Below are 27,963 nucleotides of genomic sequence, written 5' to 3' on the forward strand. Positions count from 1 at the left end.
GGTGGTCTGTAAAGGAGCAGGAAATTACAGGAAGAAGACTGTGTAGGATTGCACCTTGTGAGAAGAGCTTCAACATTCTTTATGGAGATGTCGTCAACTTTAGTGATATTTAATGTTTGCCTGAACACAACAGCTCGACCACCTCCTTTTTTGCCTGTATGATTCAGGGTTATTGTTTGATAGCCTAGAGGAATGGCTTCATGCAGGACAGGAGCCATATCATCCACCAACCATGATTCAGTTATGAATAGTTTGTCTGGTTTTGCATCGGTGAGAAGGTTGTAGATGTGATGTATATTTTTAGAAAGCGATCCAGCATTTATTAGTTTAGAGAATGTGCTTTGGTGACAGTGAGACTTTGTTTTGTAGAAGAGTGATCAGTATTGTGTGGGTTAGCAGCAGGTGTGTTTGTAGTGCTGGTATTATCTGTATTAGGACAGCAATTGTGTAGTGTTCTGTAATGTGTTCCTCTTCCAGCAGGCTAAGAAGACATTTTGATGGGTCTGCATGCATGGAGACGGTGTTTGAGAGTGAGTTGGTGTGCTGTGTTGTTTTTGTGCTGTAACCTTATTGTGCAGTATACATGGAGAAGCAAAGTTGTGATGTGTGGCATGTTGTGTATATTGTTTGTGAATCTTTAGAGAGGAAGGTGTATGAGTTAGTTTGTGTGACTGTCTAGAGTGAATTGTGGGAGTCCAACTGTCATCCTAACCCAGACGTGGATTCTACAGACAGGCAGAGGCACCGTATGTTTAAGCAAGAAAATGCCACTTGATAAAAGTGGCATTTTCAAACACGCAATTTAAAAACCAACTTCACCAAAAGATGTATTTTTAAATTGTGCGTTCAGAGACCCCAAACTCCAAATCTCTATGAGCTTCCAATGGGAAATTACACTTAAAAGATATTTCAAGGCAATGCCCATGGTACCCTATGGAAGAGATAGGCCTTGCAATAGTGAAAAAACGAAATTAGGAGTATTTCAATATTAGGACATATAAAACACAACAGTACATGTCCTACCTTTTAAATACACTGCACCCTTCCCATGGGGTTACCTTGGCCCTACCTTAGGGGTGACTTATATTTATTAAAAGGGAATGTTTAGGCCTTGCAAGTAGGTGAATTTGTTAGGTCGAAACACTGCAGTGGCAGGCCTGAGACATGTATGCAGGGCTACTCATGTGGGTGGCACAATCAGTGCTTCTGGCCCACTAGCAGCATTTGATTTACAGGCCCTCTGCACACCTGGTGCACTTTACTAGGGACTTACTAGTAAATCAAATGTGCCAATCATGAATAAACCAATCACCAATACCATTTACCCAGGGAGCACTTGCACTTTAGCACTAGTCAGCAGTGGCAAAGTGCCCAGAGTCCTAAAACCAGCAAAAACGAAATAAGAAAAATACAGGAGGAAGGCAAAAAGTTCGGGGATAACCCTGCAAAAAGGTTCAACAGTGCAACAATCCAAATGGTGTATGAGAGCCGTTTAGTGGGGCCTAAGGTGTCCGTGGTGCAAACAACAATTGAGTCTCTAAGGTACAGATATTCCATTGCATCCTTTGAAATGTCCAATGGTGAATGTCTCCCTCCTGACCTCACTTTGGGTCACCGCATTAACGCTGATTCCTCTTCTTTCAAAAGTCCTGCAAGGGTCAAAGGATTGAGTGCAACTGACCCTCATCCTAGAGTGAGTGAGGATGTTTTGGTATGGAGTTCTGTTGAAACTTGGCACTTGGCCTTCTCTTCATCTCCCCCACAGGTTGGACCTGCTTCGTAGTGGGATGGTCAGGTCCTCATCCCAGTACTAGACACTCTGGCTGCAGTGTGTGGAGATTGAGCAGTACCAATTAGAGACAGTCTGTTTACTACCAGAAGACACCACCTTTGCTGCTAAAAAACACATTACAAAAGTCAGTTATACTGATTGCCCCAGTCAAAATTTGTTTCTTGGTGCTAATCTGAAGGTCTGAATCCTTTCCAGTCGTGTCCCTCCAATGTACCTGCCTTACCAGCCCTCCCTGTTTAAGTTCTCCCTAGTGGCGTTGTAATGAAATGCCTCTTTTTGCATGCTCACCCCTCATTTTTTGGCTGATTTTGCTGGTTTATCGACTTGAGAGTGCACTGAGGCCTGCTAACCAGACCTCAGTGCCAGTGTTCTAACCCTATGCCAACTTATATTGAATTGGATACACCCCATTTGCAAGTTGTGGCTTACTTATAAGTCCCTAGTATGTGGTACCCCAGGCACCCAGAGCATGTAAGGCAGAGTGTTAACCCAGGGCTGCAGCAGTGTTTCTGCCATCCAGCATGTGACAGAGACAAAATGAATCCCAGCCTGCCACTGCAGACTGACGGGGGTGTGACACTGCCAGTTTGCCTTTTTCATTACGTTCAATGGCAAAGCCACCACTTCTGTTAGGTAAAATATGTATTTCTCCCCTGAGAAAGGCCTATAGAGTCCCATGGCAGGGAGCTATATATCACTAAGTAAGACATATGATTTTCTATATGTCTTAGCAACAACACTTAAAAATTGTCGATTTGCTAAGGAAAGGTTAGGAGCCCTGTTGGCTACACAGGGTTACCAGCTGGCACCTCAGCCCAGCTAACCTTTGAATGGTGCCACCTAACAAAGTCGAGTAAGATATCAAATTAATTGTGACATTTAATCCGACCTGTTGCTCAGGCCAGATTTAAACGTGCTATTAAAGTTAAGCAACTTTTAGAACGTTGCCACTCTTCACTCCAGCTAGTTCAGTGGCCTTATAATGGCACTGACACATTTTTCTGACCACCGGGGAGACGTATGAACATCTCCCTGGCCTCAAAACAAAGGAAGTTGTCGCAGAGCGAGGTGTCAACTCCTCTTCCAGAATGGCCACTTTGGGTGATAGCTGAGAAGGCAGGCTTCAAAGGTGAAGCCGCCTTTGAAGGGCCGCTGGTGTAACATCTCTGAGCAGGATGCCCTGCATACAATTAGGAGACAGAGCTAAGAGAAGGGTATCTGTGTCCAAACTGGTTTTCCCATGGGCTTGTAACCCACTGGTAGCCGCACCTCTAGTGTGGGCTACCCTGCACCGGACAATCGAGGAAGGTTTGTGCCATCTTGAAGGCAAGAGTTGGGCACTCTGGGATAGCCAAATACCACACATCACAAAAACTTCGCCACTAGAGAGGGGACCCAGTAGCCCATTGACTAGGGACCGCGTAGTCCTTTCCTGTGATAAGTATGGCAACCATGCCAACATGCCCCTCAGTTCACATTGGAGAAGAGAAGAGGGCCAAAGAAGGACTGCCTGCTGTCTTTTACCTACACAAAGAGAGGTCTCACCTGTGAGAAGTTAGCCTGGCATATGTTGTTCACTATTCCAGTGGGCACCTTGCACTAGTCTAAATGACCCTTATGGTGAGGGTTGTAAAGTCAACCTTATAGACCAGCTATCCCAGTGGTAGCATGGACAAGCAGTCTTAGGCTAAAACTTCAGAGAGCATGCTGTTTTACCATATATAATCACTTGAATACCAAATGAAAGGACACCACACAAGGTATATATCAAATATATATGTATTTCTTACTAACACAACCCCTCTGCACTCTTTATGAGGTCAGAGTTTGAGATACGTTACAAGTTACTCATTAAGCATACTATAAGTTGCACAAATACAATTCTGCCCTAGGGGCCTCACGAACTATATACTAAGTAAGTGGTATAAGAGCCACTTCAGGAAAGGTGAATAGGCCTAGGGCCTAGGGAATCGCTGGGGCACACTACAGGACCAAAGGTTTGGAAGTAGGAGACCCACGGGAGACACGTGCAGTGTGGAAACACAGACGCAAGTTACCATTGACTTACAATGGAGAACGAAGAAGTCACAAAGTTACTGATTAAGGACACTTCCGGGTGGACTATGGTGAAACCACTTGAAACTAGGACACTTGGATAGTCAATACCCACGGGAGCACCGTAGTACTCGAGTGACCTCACCCAGGGACGCCAGGTGCATAGGTGCCTTTTCGTGTCGGGTTTCGTCTATGCTTTCAATGGAGACCTGCAAAAGAAGTGCTGCAGGCGGCCGAAGGAAGAGTGTCCGGGTGGATCCAAGGGTGGATCAAGGAGCTGAAGAACCTGAAAGCAGAGGGGACAGAGTCTGGGTCACTAGTCAGTGACCAGGAAGGAACCAGGATGGAACCAGGTGATGTCGCGATGCAAACAGGTGAAGAGGTGAAGCTTGTCCCTGCAGCCACGAGGATCAGGAGGTGTCGACGATGACCAGTAACTGGAGTCGAGCTGTCCCACAAAGACCATAGTTGACTGCGGTGTCGGTATCCGGATTGGACCCAACAAGCCTTGGTAACCGCAACCCTTGCAAGAAGTGAAGATTCGCTTCAGTTCAGACCAGTAAGGTCTGAGGAGCTTCTCTTTTGGAAGGAAGCTGGAGCAAGCCCAGAGCAACCAGGCAAGCATTGAAAATTAAAAGGATCATCTTCAGGGGGCTCACTAGCCAACGGGCTAGCAACCGGGAAGACGCGTTGAGCTGAAATGCAGGAGCGGGCACCACGCGGCACTCGTGGAGTGTGGAGGGCTGAGCTCTGGTGCAGATGTTGCTCGGGTCTGGGGCTTCTCGTGCCCCAATGCACAACTGCGAGTTACCTCAGGAATCGATGCAGTTAGCAATTTGCAGGATGTCCAGGGAGTCTTGTCCCACGTCTCTCGTGTCCGCCACGGGTCTCAGCTTTACTGTGGATGTGGGTCGGAGTTCAAGAAGTCTGGATGTCCAGTCCTGAGTAGCTGAGTTGTCGGGTTCCATCGGGAGCATCGACAAAGCAAACCGGCAAGTTACTGGTGGTGCCTGTTTGAACAGGGATGGTCACTTCTTGACCACAAGGGAGATCTTCTTCTGTCTTCTAGTCAGCATAGAATGTCGAAGTCCAAGAGTTCTGTTTCATAGTTTATTTCCAGGGAAATCTGATGTCTCTAGACACAGCTCCTACCTTTATACCAAACTGAGGGGCTGGATTACCTGCTAGGTCCCTCCTATGGTTGGACCCTGAGAAGGGGGTGGTTACACCCCTTTCTCTTTGTCCAGTTTCGTGCCAGAGCTGGGGCTGGAGTGCCCCAGCAACTGGTTTGAACCGGGCTATGCATGGAGCACCTTGTGTGCCCCAGGCAGTGTCTCATTTTACAGCCCTCCCTGCCCCAATACACTGAAAGCCTGTCTGGGGAGGTGCTAGCACCTCCCAAGGCAGGAAACCTATTGTCCAGGCCTCCCCTGCCAGAGTTTCATCCAGCAGCAGGAGGTCAGACTCGTGTCTGTGGCAGCAGCATCCATTTTGTGATGCTGAGGCTCTGTTTAACTTTAACCAGGTAAAGCAGTAACTACATGTCTTCTCCCTCTAGAAGGGTGGAATGCTACCCCCACCGCCAGAACTGGCGGGGGGTAGTATTTCAAAGTGTTTGACACCTTACATGACATGTTTTGATAAAGCCAAACCAAAGTTAGCATTAACCGCAAGGATTATAATGCACTTAAGAGTTTATGGTATGCTATATCATAGAACAGCTATAAGGACATGGTTCCTAAAGCTGCAGAGGGGCTCAGCTCATGCTAGGGCACCCTCTCACATAAAACCAAGCACTCTGCCTCCAGGATTGTCGAGGCCTACCATAGGAGTGACTTATAGGTGCATATGTGTCTATATATAAGGTAGATATCGACATAATATATCAAAGTAAGGGGTGATTATACCACCTTACCCAAGCTGAGTGATCAGCCTGTGGTGTCAGTTTGGATGGCCAGCCAGGGGTGGCATAATACATGCTTCAGCCCCTGGTAGGCCTTGGATGCACCTATGCCCTGGGTACCCATGGTACACTACACAGGGGCTCACAGAGGTGACCCAATATCCAATTTGGTATGTACCTAAAGTACATGGAGTCCATTTTATAGAGAGAGCAGATAGCCTGGGGCCCTGATTAACAGGATCCCAGGCCAACTAAGTCGAAAACCAGCAAAACACAAGGCAAAAAGTTGGGGTAACCATATTGTCAGATATCCACCTTCCTACATCACCTTTGTGAAAACTGCATCTGCTGCTCTTTTGGGCTAGTGAGGTTGCAACTGTGTCTGCGGCTCCTGCAACAGGAAAAAGTTGGATTTCCCGCCTTCACCAAGCACAGTGACTCTGAGGATCACTGTGCTGATCTCCTGGAACCAGTTCCAGGACATCAAGAGCTGAAAGATCCCAAACAGACAAGTTGGTAGCCATGGCAGAAGTTTTGCCGATACCAGTCACCGGTCACCACAAAGAGAAAATCCGAGATAGCCAAAACTTGCAACTGCTGGACCCGGGAGTGTTGTCAGAGTCCAGATTTAACACTCCCAAGGGACACCAGCTCCCACAAAAGAGTCTGCATTCAACTGCAGTGCTGCAAGACCACGAGTGCAGCACCGGCTGCATGACTACTGCAACGTAGAGGACTACAAGGGACCCCGATCTCATGGCAAATGTCGCCCCACGACACTCGTGGTTTGGGGAACCGTCAACCGCACCACAACTGGAGCACCCTTTTGAGCATCTTTGCCTGTGTTCCTGGCAGTTCGGGCTGTACTATTCCCAAGGAGAGCAGAGTCAAGGCTGATTTGCATATGGTTGGGTCCAAACTGGAATGGCGTGGTGAGCAAATAAATGATGGATTTAGGCCCAGATCTCTGTATTGGTGGTGAAAGTTTGACATTGTTTAGCAATTGTCCATCAGTTGTTGTTTTTGCATTTGCCGCCTTAAGTGGGATGGGTATGCCCAGATGTGGGTCCCGTGCTCACCATGCCAATGGAGTCAAGGTACCCTGGATGATGAGGGGTGATGCTCTGAAACCGGTCCTAGGATGAATGTTTCCGGCCCAGTGAGAAACTGGCCCGGGGGCAGGACTGTTTCCATGGGAAACCGGGTCAAAGCTAATTTCCATATGGTGGGGGACAAACTTGAATGGTGTGGTGAGCAATAAAACAATGAATTTAGGCCCCGATCTCTGTACTGGTGGTAAATGTTTGGCATTGTTTAGCATTCTGTCCATCAATTGTTCTTTCTACATCCCTCAGCACCAGGACCACTCCATTGACTTCTATGGCGGCCATGCTGTAGATTTTGAAACTTGCTCTAAAAACCCCCTGGTGGCCAGGTAACTGTCAAAAGCATCCATACTGGCTCCCTAGACCTCGCCCCTGTCAGATTCGGTCGCTTAAACTTGGACTGGAGCGCCCGCACTAACTTTTCCAAACATTTGAAGCTTACATTTTGTTAACCAATGCTTGTTTGCAGTTTAAAAGTGATAAAAGTGATAAAAGCGTATAAAATCTGTATCTCCGGAACCCACTGGTGGATTTTAATGATCAATATCTCTAACAAATCATAAAAATACGCTCTAATTTTTAAATAAACTGTTGTCTTTTTATTGGTGTGTGAGTTTCTTATTTTGTTGCTTGGTGCTGTTAAATGCTTCACAGTAAGTTCTTTTGCCAAGCCTTACTGCTCGTAGCCACAGTTACCCAGAGTTGAACTAAGGTTGAGTAAACAATACTGACTGGACCCAAGACAGTATCTGTGAGTGTACTCCACGATAAGGCCCCACAGTCATATCAAATAGTACACCCAGATCATCACAGGTGTGATTTTTGTAAGTGTTACCATATTTGGTTCATCCCACACCATTTGTTATTCTGCCATGGGTTTTTGTTTTTTGGTACATTTCCTTAGGCCTCACTGTTCAAACTGATGTGCCATTGTCTGATCTATGTGCTCATCTTGAATACTGTAGTCCTGATGGCAATAAGTTCCATCCGTAGTTTCAGTACATTAGAGGCCCTATCAGTCCAACCATCTTTTGCAGTATTTTATCCAGACTAGCTGGTACTCCATAACTTCCTTTCCTTCCTACCAAAGTTCTCATCTGTGTTCCACATGGGCCAGTTCAATGCTCTTCCATCAATCTTTACTCCCCCTTATTCCACCAATTAAAAGGGGATACTCCATAGAATGGACCAGAGGCATGCATTATCTTACTACATGAACCGCAAAAGACGTAGTGGACCATCAGGTCTTTATGGGTTTCACAGGAGCTATGAAGGCGCGCGCCATTGGGCCGCTCCATTTGGCTTTGCGTGATGTCATCAGCATCGTTAGCGGCGGTTATGAGGTTGCGGTACCTATAGCGGCGCCACCCAGGCACGCGGACGTCAGTTATGTTCTTTACGAACCAGTTAAGCATCAATCCGGGAAGAGCTACCCCTCCATCACTTTTTTGACAGGTGTTTTCTCTACATTTTGTCGACCTCTGTATTTTTTCATTGTGTACGAGGGATGTCTTCGAGGACCGGGCCTGTACCCGCATAATGTCAGTCACTGATTCCCACCTCGTATGCCTATGGTGTCTCGAGCACGACCATGATCCGAAGTCGCACTTGGACTGTTGGGACATGGCTCCTAAGACCATAAGAGAGCAAGCTTTGAAGCTCCTTGTGGCCCGACAGCTGACACTGTCAAGCGAGATTCAGCGGAGGTCCCAGTCCCGGTCAAGGAAGAGGAGGTTTGGGACCGCTCCCGGAGCCCAAAGTCCTCTGCATCCCATTCGAGGTTGTCGGGACACTTGAGGTAGAGGCACCAGAAGAAGAAGTAGTCCAAGTGGACTTTGCCTTCACCTCGAATGTCTTCTGTCGATGACGGAGGTAAGGAGCACGTCGCTCTAGGCATGGTTCTGCAGGGATCACTGACATAATATCGATGTCACAAATATCGAGATACACAAATATCGAGTGAAAAATATCGAGTGACAAAATATCGACTCCCTATCTACAAACAGGTAAGTACCAAAATATCGACTCCAAAATATCGACTTACAAAAATATAGACTGTCAAAATATCGATTTTTTTATATGTCTTAAAATTAAGTTAAAACTAATATAGTAATAAATATATTTAATATAAACTTAGAAATAATTATTTTAAAATTTTAATTTTAATAAATAATTTCTATAATTAAAAAAATTATATCACCAAAAATAATACATACATATATATATATATATATATATATATATATATATATATATATATATATAAACATATTATTAAATAAACATATATAAAAATTTTAGCGTAGCATAGAAAATGGTTAAAATTTATTGTAACAACTATAGTGAGTTCAACATTAGCAAAAGTGTTGGATAGCGTAGAGGTAAAATTTACTATTCCCACTCCAGTGGGTGCAACAGTAGGGAAAGCGCTGGATAGCGTAGGGGTTAAAATTACTATTCCCACTCCAGGGATGTATGACGTTACAACGCATACTTTTACAACACCTACCATTACATCAAAACTTTTACAACACAAAAACTTTTACAACTCATACATTTACAACGCAAGATTTTACAACGCATATACCTTTACAACGTATACCATTACAACGTAAGTATTGGTAAGTATATAATATTTTTTTTTATATAAATTAATTTAAAATAATATAATATAATTGAATTTTATTTAATTGTATTTAATTAATGTAATTTAAATGTAATTTTACTTTATTTTTACAAAGTACCCCTGTACCCCAAAAACCCTAAACTGACCCTGAACCCTAAAAATACCCCTTTACCCAAAAACTGAAAACTGACCCTGAACCCTACAAATACCCCTTTACCCAAAAACTGAAAACTGACCCTGAACCCTAAAAATACCCCTTTACCCCAAAAACTAAAAACTGACCCTGAACCCTAAAAATACCCCTTTACCCAAAAACTGAAAACTGACCCTGAACCCTAAAAATACCCCTTTAACCCAGAAACTGAAAACTGACCCTGAACCCTAAAAATACCCCTTTACCCAAAAACTGAAAACTGACCCTGAACCCTAAATATACCCCTTTACCCCAAAAACTGAAAACTGACCCTGAACCCTAAAAATACCCCTTTACCCAAAAACTGAAAACTGACCCTGAACCCTACAAATACCCCTTTACCCAAAAACTGAAAACTGGCCCTGAACCCTAAAAATACCCCTTTACCCCAGAAACTGAAAACTGACCCTGAACCCTAAAAATACCCCTTAACCCAAAAACTGAAAACTGACCCTGAACCCTAAAAATACCCCTTTACCCAAAAACTGAAAACTGACCCTGAACCCTAAAAATACCCCTTTACCCCAGAAACTGAAAACTGACCCTGAACACTAAAAATACCCCTTTACCCAAAAACTGAAAACTGACCATGAACTCTAAAAATACCCCTTTACCCAAAAACTGAAAACTGACCCTGAACCCTAAAAATACCCCTTTACCCAAATACTGAAAACTGACCCTGAACCCTAAAAATACCCCTTTACCCAAAAACCCAAACATATAACATTTTAAAAATAATTATATACTTAGCAATACTTACGTTGTAATGGTATGCGTTGTAAAGGTATCTGCGTTGTAAAAACATGCTTTGTAAATGTATGCGTTGTAAAAGTTTTTGCGTTGTAAAAGTTTCATTGTAATGGTAGTGCATAGTAAAAGTTGCGTTGTAAACGTTGCATACCCACTCCAGTGGGTGCAACATTAGGGAAAGTGTTGTATAGCGTAGGGGTTAAAATTACTATTCCAACTTCAGAGAGTGCAATAATAGGGAAAGTAAATACTTCACAAATAGATATAAATAACATAAATAGTAATACCAATTACAAATAAATACATTATTGTACTTGTGTATAAAAAACTATGACATATTTATTTATAAATACAAAATAAAATTATTTAATTATAAAAATTGCCTACTCATACTAATTAATTACCTATTAACAATAAATTAATTTACAATTTCAAAATTAATAAATTAATTTTAATTACCAATTATATTTTAATTAATTACCTATTAAAAATTAATTAACAATTAATTCAAAATAAATACCAATAATTTAAATGACATATTTAATTAATGAGAATTAAATTATTTCCCACCCTATTCCCCTATAAACCCACAACTCGCTACAGAAAATAAATGAATGAAATTAACATATTTATCAATTAATCAATTAAAATTATTTACCAATCATATTTTTATTAATTACCAATTATTATTTAATTAACAATGTATTCCAAATAATTAAGAATAAATAAATTAACATATTTAATTAATTATAATTAAATTACTTCCCACCCTATTCCCCTATAAACCCACAACCCGCTACAGAAAATAATTTAATAAAATTAACATATTTATCAATTAATCAATTATAATTAATTACCAATTATATTTTAATTAATTACCAATTAATACATAATTAACAATTAATTATAAATAAATATCAATAAATAATTTAAAAAATGTAATTAATTATAATAAAATTACTTCCCACCCTATTCCCCTATAAACCCACAACCCGCTACAGAAAATAAATTACTAAAATTAAAATATTTATCAATTAATCAATTATAATTAATTACCAATTATATTTTAATTAATTACCAATTAATAATTAATTAACAATTAATTCTAAATAAATATCAATAAATAAATTAACATATTTAATTAATTATAATTAAATTACTTCCCACCCTATTCCCCTATAAACCCACAACCCGCTACAGAAAATAAATTACTAAAATTAAAATATTTATCAATTAATCAATTATAATTAATTACCAATTATATTTTAATTAATTACCAATTAATAATTAATTAACAATTAATTCTAAATAAATATAAATAAATAAATTAACATATTTAATTAATTATAATTAAATTACTTCCCACCCTATTCCCCTATAAACCCACAACCCGCTACAGACTTATATTACACAAAAAATAAAAATTAATATTAACTTACCTTAAATTCGATATTGTTGTTGACTATATTATGTCTAGTCGATATTATGTCCATTCTATATTTTTGATTCGATATTATGTCCATTCTATTCGATATTAATTTTCTCTAGTCGATATTTTTGTTGTCTATATTATGTCTAGTCAATATTATTTCCATTCTATATTTTTTACTCGATATTCTGTCCAGTCGAAATAAAAGACTCGATATTATGACTGCCCACCGTTCTGCAGAGCCGAAGCTAGAGTCGACTTCGTGCCTCCCCCTTTTCCAGGAGCCGGAGCGACCGCCACTCAGATTAAAGAGTTTTACGAGGCCATGCAGCGTGTATTTGAGCGGGAAGACCCCTCTGGTGAACCTTTGGGCCCCGCAGGGTCAGGAGTGGCCCGTCGGTTTCGACAACGTCGGCTCTGGCCCCAGTGCTGCTGGGGCCTCGGATCCGATCCCTGATCCGGGTCGACGCCGATCCTGCCACCGCGATCTCCTCCGGCCTCGGACCCGAAGTCAGTGCCAACGCCAGTGCGCATCGGTAATGCCGGCTCCATCCTCATCCCCGATGACATGGATCCAGAACAATGTCGCTCAATGCTGATTCCAACATCGATTTAACCCAGAAGTTCTATGTTGTCACCTGAGCACCTTGTGGATGTGTTAGGCTCTGCAGAGGAATGGGAGGAGTCTATGGACCCTCTAGATCACCAGGATGACTCTGCAGAGCAGTTAGACTGGTATGGGGAACTTGAGGAGGCCAGTGGACTGAACGCGTCTCCAGATACTGGCATACTCTGTCCGACAGCTGTGGCTACAGAGGAGGAGGCATCTTTTGTCATGGTGGTTAAGAGGGCAGTTGAGGTCCTTGGACTGGAGCTACCCTCAATGGAGGTCAGGACTAATCTCCTGACTGAAGTGCTTCAGCCTGGGGCTTCCTCCTCAGAAGTCCTTTTCCCCTTTAATGAAGCACTTACTTATGTCCTTTTAGGCACATACTCCATGCCTAGCACAGGGGCTCCTGTGAATAGGACAATCGCCCACCACCATCGCCCATCTCCGGGAGACCCAAAGTTCCTCAGCGAACACCCCACCCCAGAAAGTTTGGTGGTGCAGAGCTCTACGTCCCAGGGTGCATTCCCATTCACCCCTCTGGAGAGGGAATTCAAGAGGCTGAATTCATCTGGGAAGAACATGTTTTCTTTTTCAAGCCTGGCATTGCGGTCGATGAATACTGCGTGCTTATCGAGCCGTTTCTCCCACTCCCTATGGGAGGCGGTTGCGCAGGTGCTGCCATAAGTCCCAAAGGAGGCCCGGGCTGTGCTCTCTCAAGCCATTAAGGATAGGAGAGATGCGGCAAAATTCGCCATCAGGTGTGGCCTTGAAACAACGGATTCACTGGGAAGATCGATTTCCATGACAGTGGCCTTGAGGTGCCACGTTTGGCTTAGGACAATTGGCTTCTCAGGGGATGTCCAGGCAAATCTGATGGACATGCCGTTTGATGGGACCTGCCTTTTTGGGGTAAAGGCAGATTCGGCCCTAGTGAGGTTTAAGGTTTCTCGAGCTACGGCCAGATCCTTGGGCCTCTCTACTATTCCTCATGGCTTGTCTACCTTTCGTTCCTTTTGTGGCAACGGAAGGGGTTTCCAGCTGCGTCAGCCCTATCCCAGCCACTGTTCTGAGCAGGCTTCCCAAGTTGTGTGGGGACGTGTATGCGGTCCATTCCGGTGTAGAAATGAAAGCCAGAAGTCGTCGGCCACCCTTCACCCGGCAGCTGCAGCCTCCATGCACTCCTAGTCTGACTCTGCAAGACCACACCACTCCAGTTGGCAGGAGAATCCATCATCCTCTTCCCCACTGGAGAGTCATACCATCGGACAAGTGGGTCTTGAAGATCATTCAGGAGGGTTATTCTCTTCTTTTCCTTTCCTCCTCCCATTCTGCCACACCAGGAGTCGCTGACGGAGGATCATTTAAAATTGCTCCAAGGGGAAGTTAAACTTCTCTTGGCCAAAGGAGCTATAGAAAGGCTCCTGGTTTCAGAAGTAGGCAATGGCTGTTATTCCCACTACTTTCTGATTCTGAATAAGAACAAGGGGCTACAGCCCATTTTAGGTCTTCGGACCGTCAATCTCTTCCTCAAGAAGGAGAAATTCAAGAGGCTTACTCTGGCTCAGGTCTTAATTGCCGTAGACCAAGGAGACTGGATGGTAGCGTTGGACCTGCAGGATATGTATTTTCACATCCCCATTCTGCCTGGCCACAGGCGTTACTTGTGGTTCAAGGTCGGCTGCGAGCACTTTCAGTTTACCGTGCTCCCCTCCGGCCTACTCAGCACCCCTCGGGTGCTCAGCAAGGTTGATGGCGGTGGTCGCAGCTCATCTGCACAGGTTAGGGGTGTCAGTCTTCCTCTACCTCGTCATCTGCTGTTGAAGGCGTCCTCCCCTATTGAAGGCATCTTCCCCTAGGCAGTCATCTCCCACCTTCAGACTATGGCAAACCTTCTGCATTCCCTGAGGTTCTCAATAAACATGACAAAGTCACACCTGACTCCTTCTCAGGTGCTCCCTTTCATTGGAGCTGTTCTGGACACAGGGCAGTTTTGGCTCTATCCTCCCGAGCAGCGAGTCCAGGATTTTCGGGCATTGATACCGAGATTTCAGCATCTATCCCAGATTTCAGTGAGACTGACTCTGAGGCTGTTATGCCTCATAGCATCCTGCATCCTGTTAGTAAATCATGCCAGATGGCGTATGCGGGCTCTGCAGTGTGACTCGAAGTTTTAGTGAGCACAGCATCAGGGAAATCTCACAGATGTGGTTCAGATCTCAGAAGGGACTGCAAAAGATCTGCAGTGGTGGTTGACGCACCGCGATTCGGTAACGGTAGAGTCCTCTCCCTTCCCCAACCAGATTTGACAGTTCTGACAGATGCGTCACTTCTAGGATGGGGCTGCCATCTGGGAGAGCTAGAGATTGGGGGACACTGGTCTATGGTGGAGTCCAGCCTCCACATAAATTTGTTGGAGTGCTGAGCGATTCGGTTGGCATTGAAGGCATTTCTTCCCTCTGTCAAGGGGAAGTTAGTGCAGATATTCACGGAAAACGGATCACTGACAGAATATCGACGGAGAAAATATCGACCTACAGAAAAATCGACGCTGGAATAGCGAAGGCAAGAATATCAACATCCTATCTACAACATGGTAAGAACAAAAATATCGAAACTAAAATATCGATAATAAAAATATCGTAATTAAAAATATTGTTTTTTAGTAATAAAAAAAGTGTAAAATAAAGTAAATAATACTTATAAACCAAATAAATATAGTTAAAAATATTTAATAATGTTTACAATTAATAAATAATACATATACAATAATATAACATTAATTAAACATATACATAAAATATATACAATATACTTAATAATACATTTTAATAATTATTTTAATAACTTATTAATTATTTAAAAATATTATAAATTACAAATACATCAACACACATAAAACAAGAACATAAATAAAAAGTAAATAATTAGATTTGATAAATTAAAAAAATTAAATATACTTTCAATATTTTTAAAATTAATAATATACTACATTATCAAAAAAATAAAAAAAATTAAATAGCTAAATAAATAAAACTACTATTCGAAATCCCCAAACGACTACAGTAATGATAAAATTGGTTAGCATAACACTTAAAATTACTATTCCAACTTCAGAAAATGCAACAGTAGGGAAAGCGTTGGATACCGTAGGGGTAAAAATTACTATTCCAACCCCAGAGGGTGAAACAGTAGGGAAAGCGTTGGATAGCGTAGGGGTAAAAATTACTTTTCCAACTCCAGAGAGTGAAACAGTAGGGAAAGCGTTGGATAGCGTAGAGGTAAAAATGACTATTCCAACTCCAGAAGCTGCAACAGTAGGGAAATCGTTGGATATCGTAGGGGTAAAAATTACTATTCCAACTCCAGAAGGTGCAACAGTAGGGAAAGCGTTGGATAGCGTAGGGGTAAAAATTACTATTCCAACTCCAAAGGGTGCAACAGTAGGGAAAGCGTTGGATAGCGTAGAGTAAAAATTACTATTCCAACTCCAGAGGGTGCAACAGTAGGGATAGCGTTGGATAACGTACGGGTAAAAATTACTATTCCAACTCCAGAGGGTGCAACAGTAGGGAAAGCGTTGGATAGCGTAGAGGTAAAAATTACTTTTCCAACTCCAGAGGGGGCAACAGTAGGGAAAGCGTTGGATAGCGTAGGGGTAAAAATTACTTTTCCAACTCCAGAGAGTGAAACAGTAGGGAAAGCGTTGGATAGCGTAGAGGTAAAAATGACTATTCGAACTCCAGAAGGGGCAACAGTAGGGAAAGCGTTGGATAGCATAGGGGTAAATATTACTATTCCAACTCCAGAGAGTGAAACCGTAGGGAAAGCGTTGGATAGCGTGGGGGTAAAAATTACTATTCCAACTCCAGAGGGTGAAACAGTAGGGAAATCGTTGGATAGCGTAGGGGTAAAAATTACTATTCCAACTCCAAAGTTGCAACAGTAAGGAAAGCGTTGGATAGCGTAGGGCTAAAAATTACTATTCCAACTCCAAAGGGTGCAACAGTAGGAAAAGCGTTGGATAGCGTAGGGGTAAAAATGACTATTCCAACTCCAGAGGGTGCAACAGTAGGGATAGCATTGGATAACGTAGGGGTACAAATTACTATTCCAACTCCAGAGGGTGCAACAGTAGGGAAAGCGTTGGATAGCGTACAGGTAAAAATTACTATTCCAACTTCAGAGGGTGCAACAGTAGGGAAAGCGATGGATAGCGTAAGGGTAAAAATTACTATTCCAACTTCAGAGAGTGAAACAGTAGGTTAAATGTTGGATAGCGTAGAATTTAAATATAACATACTTATAAATAATTTTTGTATTTAAAATAATAATTAATTTCAATTTTAAATTACTCTACATCATTTACAAATATCCATTAATAATTATTAAAAACATAATTACAATTGAATAATGAATTAGCAATACATTAACAATGAACAACAATAAATATTAAATAATAAATATTAGTCACCAAATGATAAATATTAAACAATAAAATATTTTAATCACAAAAAAATGAATGATTTGAAAGTATTTTTTTAATCCAGAATTAAAAAATATTAAACAATAAAATTATTTTTCATACCAAAAAATACTTTTTATGAAACATTGATTACCAATTAATTAAAAATAATTTCCAATTAAGAAAAATTAATTACCAATTAAAATATTAATTGCCAATTATCAAAATGAATTACCAATGAAAAATAATTATCAATTACAAAAATTCTTTACCAATTAAAAACATTAATTACCAATTAAAAATGTTTATTATCAATTAAAATTATGAATTGCCAATTAATAATTAATTAAAAATAAAATAATTATCAATACCAATAAATAGTAATGAATCATTACTTAATTACAATTAAATTACTTCCCACCCAATTCCCCTATAAACCCACAAACCGCTACATAAATAAACACTACAATTAATTAAAATTAATTTATAACTCCTAAATATTAATAATTAATTTAGTATATTTAAATTACTCCCCACCCTATTCCCCTATAAATCCACAACCCGCTCCGGTACTAAAACATAAAATTTGCTTAAAAATAACATTATTAATATATAAAAATAGTACACATATAATTTTAAACAAGTAAAATACTTACCAAAAAACATATTACACATACATAATAAAATACTTAACAATAATACAAATATCGATATTAGTAACATCGAGATTAGTTACATCGATATATATGCTATCGATATTACTAACTTCGATATTACTTACATCGATATAAAAAAATCGATATTACCTTAGGGTCGATATTCTGTCCAACGATATTCTTGACCTCGATATTCTGTACCTTCGATATTTCCAACTCAATATTTTTGTAGGTCGATATTTAAAACTCGATATTTAGACTGTGCACCACGGAAAACACCCCTGCCATGTGGTACTGCAACAAGCAGGGCGGGGTGGGGTTGTGGACCCTTTGTCGAGAGGCCCTGCGTCTCTAGACATTGCTGGAAAAACAGGGCACAACCCTGGTGGTTCAACACCTGGCAGGTTCTCTGAATGCCAAGGCGGACATACTCAGCCATCGATGCCTAGCAGAGCATGAATGACATCTCCAGTCGGAGGTGGTGCAGGGTCTCTTTCAGCAGATGGGAGAACCTTGGTTAGATTTGTTTGCCTCCTAAAAGAACGTGCAGTGTCAGCAATACTGCGTGCTGGAGTTTCCAAGTTAGCTATCACTTAACAACACTTTTCGTCGCAAGTGGAGCTCAGGCCTGCTGTACGTCTTTCCGCCCATACCACTGTTTCCCAGGGTTCTGAAGAAGATCAGGAGCAACCGGGCCCATTTCATTCTTGTGGCTCCGGACTGGGCGAGGAGAGACTGGTATTCAGAGCTTCTGAAAAGGAGCATCGATCTTCCAATCAGGCTGACCCTTCAGGAAGATCTTCTGTCACACCAGCAGGGGAGGGTCCTCTACCCGAACCTGTCAACGCTGCGCCTCCATGCGTGGAGATTGAGTGGCTGCAGTTGATGGCTTTTGACATTCCTCCCAAAGTATGCAACGTTATTTTGGCGGCCAGGTTTCCCTCCACTAAGACGGTATACGCCTCCCGGTGGCAGAAATTTGTATTATGCTGTACAGAAAGGTCTATTAACCCTCTTTCTGCTTCTCTTTCTACTATTGTTTTATTCATTCTTACCCTTGCCCAGCAGGGCCCTGCTTTGGTAACTCTCAAGGGTTATAAACAACAAGGATATCCACAGATCTAGAACTACAATTGGCTAGGTAGAATACAACGACTTGAAAAGGCATATCTATTAATAGGACGGATTCCCATCACTCACTGAGGTGACATGCTTCATCATCTGGGTCTCCTCCTAGCATCACGCTAGTGACGCCAAGGGCTTCAACTCTTCCACTATGAAGGGGAGCTCACGGATGTTTCGCAAGCTTTGTAGTTCTAGACCCGTGGATATCCTTGTTGTTTATATTCTATTGGTTTGTGGACTATATCCACGCTTGGACTTAAAAATTTGCCGTAGGACCCCTCTTTCCCTGTTTATATTTGAACTCTCAAGGGTTACCTTTCTTCTTTGTCTGCTTTTTTTGCTGCTGCCAGACCAGCCCTCTCTCTTTAAGTCTCCTATTGTACATACATTTGAAAATGGGCTGGCTCACTTATTTCCACCCACTCCCTTTGTTATGCTACAGTGGGACCTTAATTTGGTCTTCACCTACCTGATATGTGTTGCCTTTGAGCCTTTGCACAATTGTCTCCTTCAGCTGTTGACCATCAAACCAGCCTTCTTAGTGGATATTATATCTGCCCAGAGGGTGAGTGAGTTGCAGGTGTTATCTTGCTTGCCTCCCTATCTGATGTCTTTTCCAGACAAAGTGGTGTTTCGCACCCGGGCTTCCTTTTTGCCAAAAGTTGTGACCCCATTCCATCTGGGTGAATCCATCACATTGCCCACCTTCTTTCCTACCCCACATCCCTCTAAGGAAGAGGAGCGTCACCACCGACTGAACCCAAAAAGAGTGTTGTCGTTCTACCTTGACTGCACTAAAGAGTTCCAGGTGGACAACCAACCCTTTGTGGGGTACGTGGGAGCTAAGAAGGGAAGGTGTGAGAAGCTAGCTTGGTATATGGTGTACACTTATGTAAGTGGGCACCTTGCACCAATCCAGACAACCATTATGGTGATTTTAGTGGTCTTAGACAACGTTAGAAAGCTCTCTAGGTGGTAGCTGTGGACAGCAGCCTTCAGGCTTAGTCCAGAAGGTGTGTAATGCAGCTTGTTTTACCAGAACATAATCTTATAGGTATAGAATAAGAGAAAAAGAACCACACAGTGTATTTATAAAAATATGTATTTATTTAAAGACACTCATTAGAGCATACAGATATCTCCTCGCCGGCGATATGCACAATGCACACAATACTTTGTAAGAGAAAGAGGTAAGTAGCACGAAATACACAAAGGTCACCAGGGGGAGACCAAAATGTACTTAAATAGTGGTATGTGAACCACGACTCAAGTCAAGACTATACCCAGAAGACTAAGAAGTGCTGGTTATCCAAGGAACCACCCAAGGTAAGTAACTAGGAGCCCCATGGAGGACGTGTGCAGAGTCGGAACACGACTGCGGGATCAATGCAAGTCAATGGGTAAGTCACCGTTGCAATTTCAAATAAGGACCCTTTCCAGTGGACATTGACGAAACCCTGTGGAAGACAGAAGGTTGGAGAGCCACCCTACCTGTGGATACCTTAGGAACCAGGATACGTGCACCAGGGGAGCCGGGTGCATAGGTGTGAAGCGGTGTCGGAAACCGCTGTTGAACTCAATGGAGGACTTCATATAGATGCCACTGCTGGAGAAGGTGAAAGTGTCTGGTGGAACCCAAAGGTGGATTCACGATGTGAAGAACCTGCAAGCAGAGGGGATAGAGTCTATGACTCACAGGAGTGATCAGGTGGGACGCAAGACAAATGTCCACCGATGTTGAGTGTTGCAGGGAAGCTGACGGTTACCTTGAAACTACAGCTGTGTGGTGCACAGGGGTTCGGTTTTTGGAGCTCCGATGAGGGATACTGGCCTCAAACTTGGTGAGAGGATAGGGCAGGCCTCGAGGGATGTGAAGAAACACCACCTGTGTTGCTGAGCCTTTCGGAGTCTGTGGGAACCGAGGATCAGCAGACAGGTCAGCTTAGTTGTGGTGCATGCAGGGAAGTGACTCCTTCACTTCAAGGGAGATTCCTTCAGGTGTCTTGGATGCCCATAGGCCTTGGAAGGTTCCTGTATGGTGCACAGGTACGGACGTTGCAGCAGAGGAGCAGGGCAATGAAATCAGGAGCAGCAGGAGTCTTCCTGGTTGCAGCTGTAATGCCCAGAGCGAAGTCCATAGACGTCCAGAGTGCCCAGACGGTTGAAGAAGTAGTGGTATCTGAAATGTATCTTGTCCCACTACGAATCTAGAGACCCACCCACAGGTAAGCCCTTAAATACCCTAAGGAAAGGGTTGGGCCGATTCAGGGGTTCCTCCCTAAGGAGCGGCTGGACAAGGGGGAGGATACTCCCCTGTCCATTGTCCAGTTTCGTAGTCGAGCGGGAGCCAATGGCTCCCTGAACTGGTTTGAGCTGTACTATGCATGGAGGACACCCGGGGGCCGATTCCGATCCTGGAAAAACGCTGTACAAATCGTGGTATGGAGAGTTTTCCCCATACAACTCGTACTTGTAAGGAGGCCCCTACAACCTAGGAAGTACGATCCGTACAAATAGACGCACTCCATGCAAATTGTAAAAAAGACCATACAACTCGTATATACAAGCGATTCCGATTCGGATTGCTCTGTACGCGACGTTCCCATGTATTCCCGGCAGCAGTTTACAACCCGGCAAGTACGATTCGTACAAACGGCACTCCGTACGGCTCTTTTTTTACAAGAGCCAAAAAGTGCCGGAAAAACCTTGTACGCCCCGAAAACAGTACGAGACAGACCCCCTCATGTACGCGTCGTACACCCTATGAATACAGGGGTACGGTGCGTATGTACGGTGCGTATGGATGACACGGAAAGTGGGGTACGGTGCGTACATACGCGATGAAGGGGTACTGGCCGTGTACGCACGGTACAAGCACCGTACCCCAAAATCGCGTACGTACGCACCGTACCCCAAAATCGCGTATGTACGCACCGTACCTCAAAATCGCGTATGTACGCACCGTACCCCAAAATCGCGTATGTACGCTCCGTACCTAAAAGCGCGTATGTATGCACCGTACCCCAAAATCGCATTTGTACGCACCGTACCCCAAAATCGCGTACGTACGGTGCGTACATGTGCGATGTTGGGGTACGCACCATACACACGCCTCGCATGTGGGGGGACCCCGGTATGCCTCATACCCCTATACGACCCGTACCCCGGTATCAGTCGTGCCCCCAGAACGAGTCTTACCAGGGTACGAGGCGTATAGGGGTTCGCTTCGTTGCCCGGTACGAGTCATTCCCCATATACAGGCCATTTTCCATACAAATCGTATGCTGACAACCCGGTACGAATCGTACTTGACGGGTTGAACAGCCTTTTTACAAATTGTATGGTCTTTTTTACAAGTCCGTGTCGTACAGCTTTTCTCGATCCGATTTGTAAGGATCGGGCCGATCTGTATGTATTTTTCCTGTACGAATCATACTACACGGGTTGGAAGGGACTTTTACAATTTGTATGGAAAACAATACAAATCCTATTTGTATGGAAAATAAAAATCCAGGATCAGAATCGGTCCCCCAGTGTGCCCTGCACACAGACTGTGTGGCACTGGCAAGTGCCCCCACCCTGCCCCAATACTCTAAATCCTGTCTGGGAGGTGGTCACACCTCCCTGTGACAGGATACATATTGTTCTGCCTTCCCCTGCACGAGCTTGGCTCAGCAGCAGGAGAGCAGAAACATGTCTCTGGCCGACAGCAGCCCTAGCTTGCTGTCGGGGTCTGGAAGACTGGTACCAGGAGCACCGAGAGCCTCCTAAAGGATCTTTATGATGCATGGAATCCTACCTTCTACACCGTTTACGGTGTGGAGGTATGATTCCAACATGTTTGATACCAAACATGATAGGATTCGTTACAGCCAGTTTTTAGATGGTCACCGCCTTTTTGGGCTTGAGTTCTTGACAGACATGACTGTGGGGAGTAGTGGACCGGGGTATAGTAGTGGTTCCATCTTCCATAGCTATATCCCCCAGTGTTGAAAAAAACTCCTTCTGTCTAAAGGCCTCTTCAGCTTGCCTGCACCTAACCCTCCTACCTGTGAATTTTTCACTTGTGCGCAGGCGTCATGCACTTCGGCTATAAGCACTCCAGGTGATGTTTGAGCAGTGTTGCTCCTTGTCTTGGTGTTCTACCCGGATTTCCTGGCTCCTGCTTGCTCGCAACTTATGTTGTGGTCTGACCACGGCCGGCCGGCCCTGCCACCAACCACGTGGCCTCACAATCTCTGCCCCGACCGAGTGGGCCTGGCGTGACTGGCCTGCGCAGGCTCCCCGACTAGGGGCCCCATTAGGATGGCAGGTGGATTTCCCCCGCCGGGCCGGCGGTGGTCACCGCCCGCCCGGCGGAGGCAATCCGCCCGCCATCCCTGTTGAAAAGACCTCCCCGCCATATCATTATGTCTGGGGGGTGCGCGGCGGACGGAAAGACCGTCCACCACATTTCTGCCCCGGTCGCCTTGCGACTGGGCGGAAAAGGCTGCAATATGGTGGCGGTGTCTGTTTGACACCGCCAGCCATATTACAATGTGCATTTAGGAATGCCTTTCCGTGGCGGCAAGGCATGCGGAGTCTGCTAGGTGGGCCCGTTGTGGGCCCGAAGGACTCCGGGGGGTGGGGGGTGCACATGAGGGATACCTATGGTACCCCCCTGCAGTTCCATGCACAACATGGCAGGCACCGCGCGGTGCCTGCCTTGTTGTGCATGGAAGTGCACAACATGCCTCCCTAACATTGTGACGGGCGGTGCTGAGTGCACCGCCCGCCACAATGTTAGGGATGACAGTGGCGGCCGCATCCTAATAGCACCCACGGGTCCCCCGCCCTTATGGCGGGCGGTCCATTTTCACGACGGGATGGCGGGCGGACAAAGGCCGCCCGTCATCCTAATGGGGCCCTAGGTATGTATCGTGCACTTTGGTCGAGAGTGCTGGCAGCGGTGGCAGTATTGGCCCTGCAGTGGTGGCAGTATCGGCGGGAGCGGTCTCGATGGCGGCCATCCAACTGCCAAGCTTCCGCCCAGCGACCTCAAAAAACCAGGAAGACTAGAATGCAAAGCACTATTTGGAGTGTCAAAAGACTGTGGGCAGGATCTGTGGGTGAGAGGCTGAATAAGAGACCTTAGACGATGAAGTTTTATAGACTGAACGGAATCTGTCAGGCATCCTCTAAATTTTAGCTACTGTTGAACAATAGCGTTTCCGTTCTTTGCCAGTGTTACTGGCCCTACAAGTTTAACATGTTTTCTTTGCCACTAATGTATCCTCAAATAAGCTCCCTACCACGAACCAAGCAATTTTTTTTATTTACTTATAAAGGCTCTTTTATGCGGTGCCCAGGCATTGCTTTGGTTCCAATTCAACCTTGCGGCTCAGAGAGCAGTAGTAAAAGCCTCCCCTCATCACATGTAATTGTACCATATGGATCCGTACAAGTGATGATTTTAATTAATCGAACATGAATAAAATAAACTTAAACTTAAAATCCCCTCATCACAGACAGAACAGGTACAACAACACACAGCAACACTGTGGAGCATAACTCCTCATCCTGTATATTTTCCATCAACACGAAGGAGACACTTTTTTTTAATCCGCTGGTCCGGGCGCATCGCACTTTAATAAACTCCTTCTAAAATGCTCCAACAGCGGGAGTCCAGTCGAAGGACTGACGCAGGATTCTAGGAGCAAATAAATGATGTAAGTATTCGAAAGGATTGGACTAACGAAGGTCGCGTGCTGACTGCCCCGTCATGTTTTTTTTTGTTCTTTTAAACGTGATTCGTCAAAAAGTAGAGTAAAATTAAAACCAAAGCAGACAACCAACAGGAAATAATTGTTAAAGCTGTTTTTCCAGGCAGACGCTTACTTTGCATGTTGTGACAGTGATCGCATTAGCTTGCCGCGGGTGCCTTGTTTGCGGGTCTAACTCACCCATGCATTAGGTGTTGAGCGTCCCTTCCAGCTATCTCCCAAATTATACATCAGTCGCTGTGACAATCAACAGCCAATTAACGAGCTAATCAATTTATACGTAATGCACTTTTCAGACCTCAATAAATATTCACTTGGAAATCAATTTGTAGAGGATTAGCACCTGCAAGCTGTCTTTGTGAACGCAAATTGGTTTGGACGGGCGGATTAAAATGGAGGGAGTGGTAGAGAGGCGTTCGAAGGACTTGCGGGCTCGGTGGGTTGGCAGAGTGACAAACTGTGGCTGCCCCTCGAGGCCGGCTCCGTGGTTTACCTTGAGAGTCTGATAAACATGGGCAAGCTTCAGTGCTTCATTTTTTTTCTTTTTAAGCGCAGGATCGAAAAAGTGCTGTAGAATGCCAGTGTTTCTGAATACCAAGCAGGCCGTGCTCTAGCAGGGGGGCTGGTGGGCAGGCCCACCCAAACATGAACTTTGGCCCACCCAGTCATAGCAGAAGAGATCAGAAGGCACCTGTTAAGTGCATCCTGTATCTCAAGGTCGGAACGTTGTAATGTTTTTTCCCCAGTTTTTAAAACTGCAGGGCAGTTTGTGTTGGGACAGTGGTGGGCGAGCCAACAAATTAACAGAGAGAGTGCCAAGCCATATGGCCAGGGAGTCGCCGATGACCCATGGATACTTACCATTACCTAAACACACCAATGTCACAACTATGTAATGAACCAATTTCTTATTTCTTTGGGTTAGGGGTCTTAGAACCCATGGCCGTATTTATTTCACACACAAAAAACATGTTCATATATTTTTTTACACAGTAGCCACATTATTTACTTCTTGTTTACAAGTGAGACCTAGCCTTAACAGAGAGTCTAGTACATGGGATAATCTAACCATAACTAGTCTGTTCCTGTGCATCCAACAAAACATTCCATAACCGTTCCGAGTGAGATCAAAACTGAATCTGTGCCCCTTTCTTTTTACCCCTGCTCTTCCTAAAAAAACTGGGGCCCTCCTTATGTGAGGGCCCCTCCTTCCCTCTCCCATCCATACTGGGAGGCCTCCCACCTCTGAAGTTCTTGTGCAGGGGGCCCGGCTGCCCTTAGGATACCTACTGCGGGCAACCCCTACACCCAGGTTCCTCGTCCCTCAAGGGCCAGTGCTAGGTTGTGCCCAAATGCGCCTGCGTGGGTGGTTGATAGGTAAGGACCGCGTGTCAGGGTCCACCTAGAACCCCCCGCGCCCCTGCCACCTCCTTTCAAATTGGTGGCAGCACCCCTTGGAGGGTCCAGAGATGAAGATGTTAAATTTGGTGTAAAAAAGGATGGCATAAAGGACCTGAAGTGCCCCCCAATCTTTACCTCACGCATCACAGGCCAGCATACTTCACCGACCCCCGACACTGATGTTGCACGCTGGCCTGGCCAGGCCAGCAAGTTTTCCAGAAACATTGCTTTAGCTTCTTTTGACAGGTGCACTCCATCCTGTAATAGAAAACACTCCCCATTGAAGCACCCATAAGGTATGGCTGACAACCGGACAGTCCTGAACAACTTACCCACCTTCCAGTTCAACCTTTTTACCGACTCATTCATCGCTCTTCCTGACTTACCACCTCTCCAACTCAACCTCAGAACAATATTGGACCACACAATTATGGCCCTTCAGAAATTTCTTTCCAAGCCAACACATTTCAGAGACAATCAAATCAAACAAGTCTCTCCGGCCTAGGTCTGTCAAATCATTGCCTCCCATATGGACAATTATCACCCCTGGAAGCATAAGCTTCTGGGGCAACATTCTGTCCAATGCAGTTCTCCAGTGGGCCACACGCAGCCCCACCTGACCTCAGAAACTCAGCTGATATCCATATTTCCTTGCTCCTGAAGTGTAGTAGCCTGCAGAATAAAATCGTTTTGTGCACCTCACATAGTAGTGGCCCAACACCGTCACATCTGTAACACCTCTTGCTCTAGCATAGACCAGAAGCAATGAAGTATCCAGCTGCTGCCTCCCCTTACCTCTCCTCCGCCTGTGTTGACAGGAGAATGTGGTAAGGAATGGGAAAACATGTGGCATTCACAACATGTTCAATCTCACATAGCACTGTAGCAGTCAGACTTCCGTCAGCCTATCCTTTGAACTGTCTGTCCTGCCAACCCCATAAATGCGGAAGCAGTAGCTGTGCCAATCCGAAATAAATGGGAACTATATTCTGCAGGATCTAAACCTGCTGATCCCAGAGTCCTGCTGAGCACTCTGATGAATTGGAACCTTGTGAGAAGCATCCCACCTTCATGTACCAAAAGAGGGCCTCCAGTCCCTTGCACCCTGTGAGCCATAAAGTCTACCAGGTTCCCCAGCGGACAACAGACATTCCCTGGGGCTCGGTGCAGCAATATGTGAGTTTGAGAAAGTGGCTCTATATATACTGTAACAGAATAAGGTACAGTGTGTATAGAGTCCACAAACCGCAGAGGTATAACAGAGGTTAAAGTCAGGTGTGACCTTACTCTCTAAAGTGGTAGCTTGGTCGAGCAGTAAGGCAGTACCAGAGGACAGTGTAAAGCATTTGTTGTACACACTCAGTCAGCAAAGGGTTTCACACACTCAAAGACGGAACTCCAGGCCAATTGATTTTATCAAAGATATAGTTGTTTTATTTCTAGAACCAACGGGTATCAAAATATACTGTTCTCAATATGAGAGGTCTCAGATGAGTATTTTGCAGAAAGGCAATACACTTTGTAAACACACTAGGTACAGGGGTTGCAGCAGGCAACACAATTCTACACACAATTTAGCATTGAGCTCAATGGGTTTTCCTATATAAACACGGTTGATTACTTTGTAGATTACTTTGGTAGTTCCAGGACTGGATCCTAGATTTAGTCCTGGGGTCTAAGCTGAAAACAATTTAGTAAGAATGTTTTAGTTATTGCAGTGATTTTTCAGGAATATAAAGCTATTTTAAAAGTTCACACTTACAAACTTTTCAACAGAAATCTGGCAATGTTATCCAATGGGAGAAAATTGAGGTCACAGGCTCTTGGGTCCAGCACTGGGGTCTCAATTTAAAACAGGTAAGTAATTACGTTTCAGTATTTCGTATGATTTTTAAAGAATATTTCAAGTTTTCAAAAGTAGACAGAAGAAATTTCATAGAAAAGCAGACAATGGATTCCTATGGAGAAAATACAGATTACTAGTAAACCCGGTAAGGATTACTTTTGTGGTTCAATACAGGGCTACAAGGTACAGTATTGGCAACTCTCCTGATCACAGTTGAGTACTTCGGAATTCGTTACTCAGCTGATTT

The sequence above is a fragment of the Lissotriton helveticus genome, chromosome 1_1, assembly GCF_964261635.1.
Source record: "Lissotriton helveticus chromosome 1_1, aLisHel1.1, whole genome shotgun sequence".
Taxonomy (NCBI): domain Eukaryota; kingdom Metazoa; phylum Chordata; class Amphibia; order Caudata; family Salamandridae; genus Lissotriton; species Lissotriton helveticus.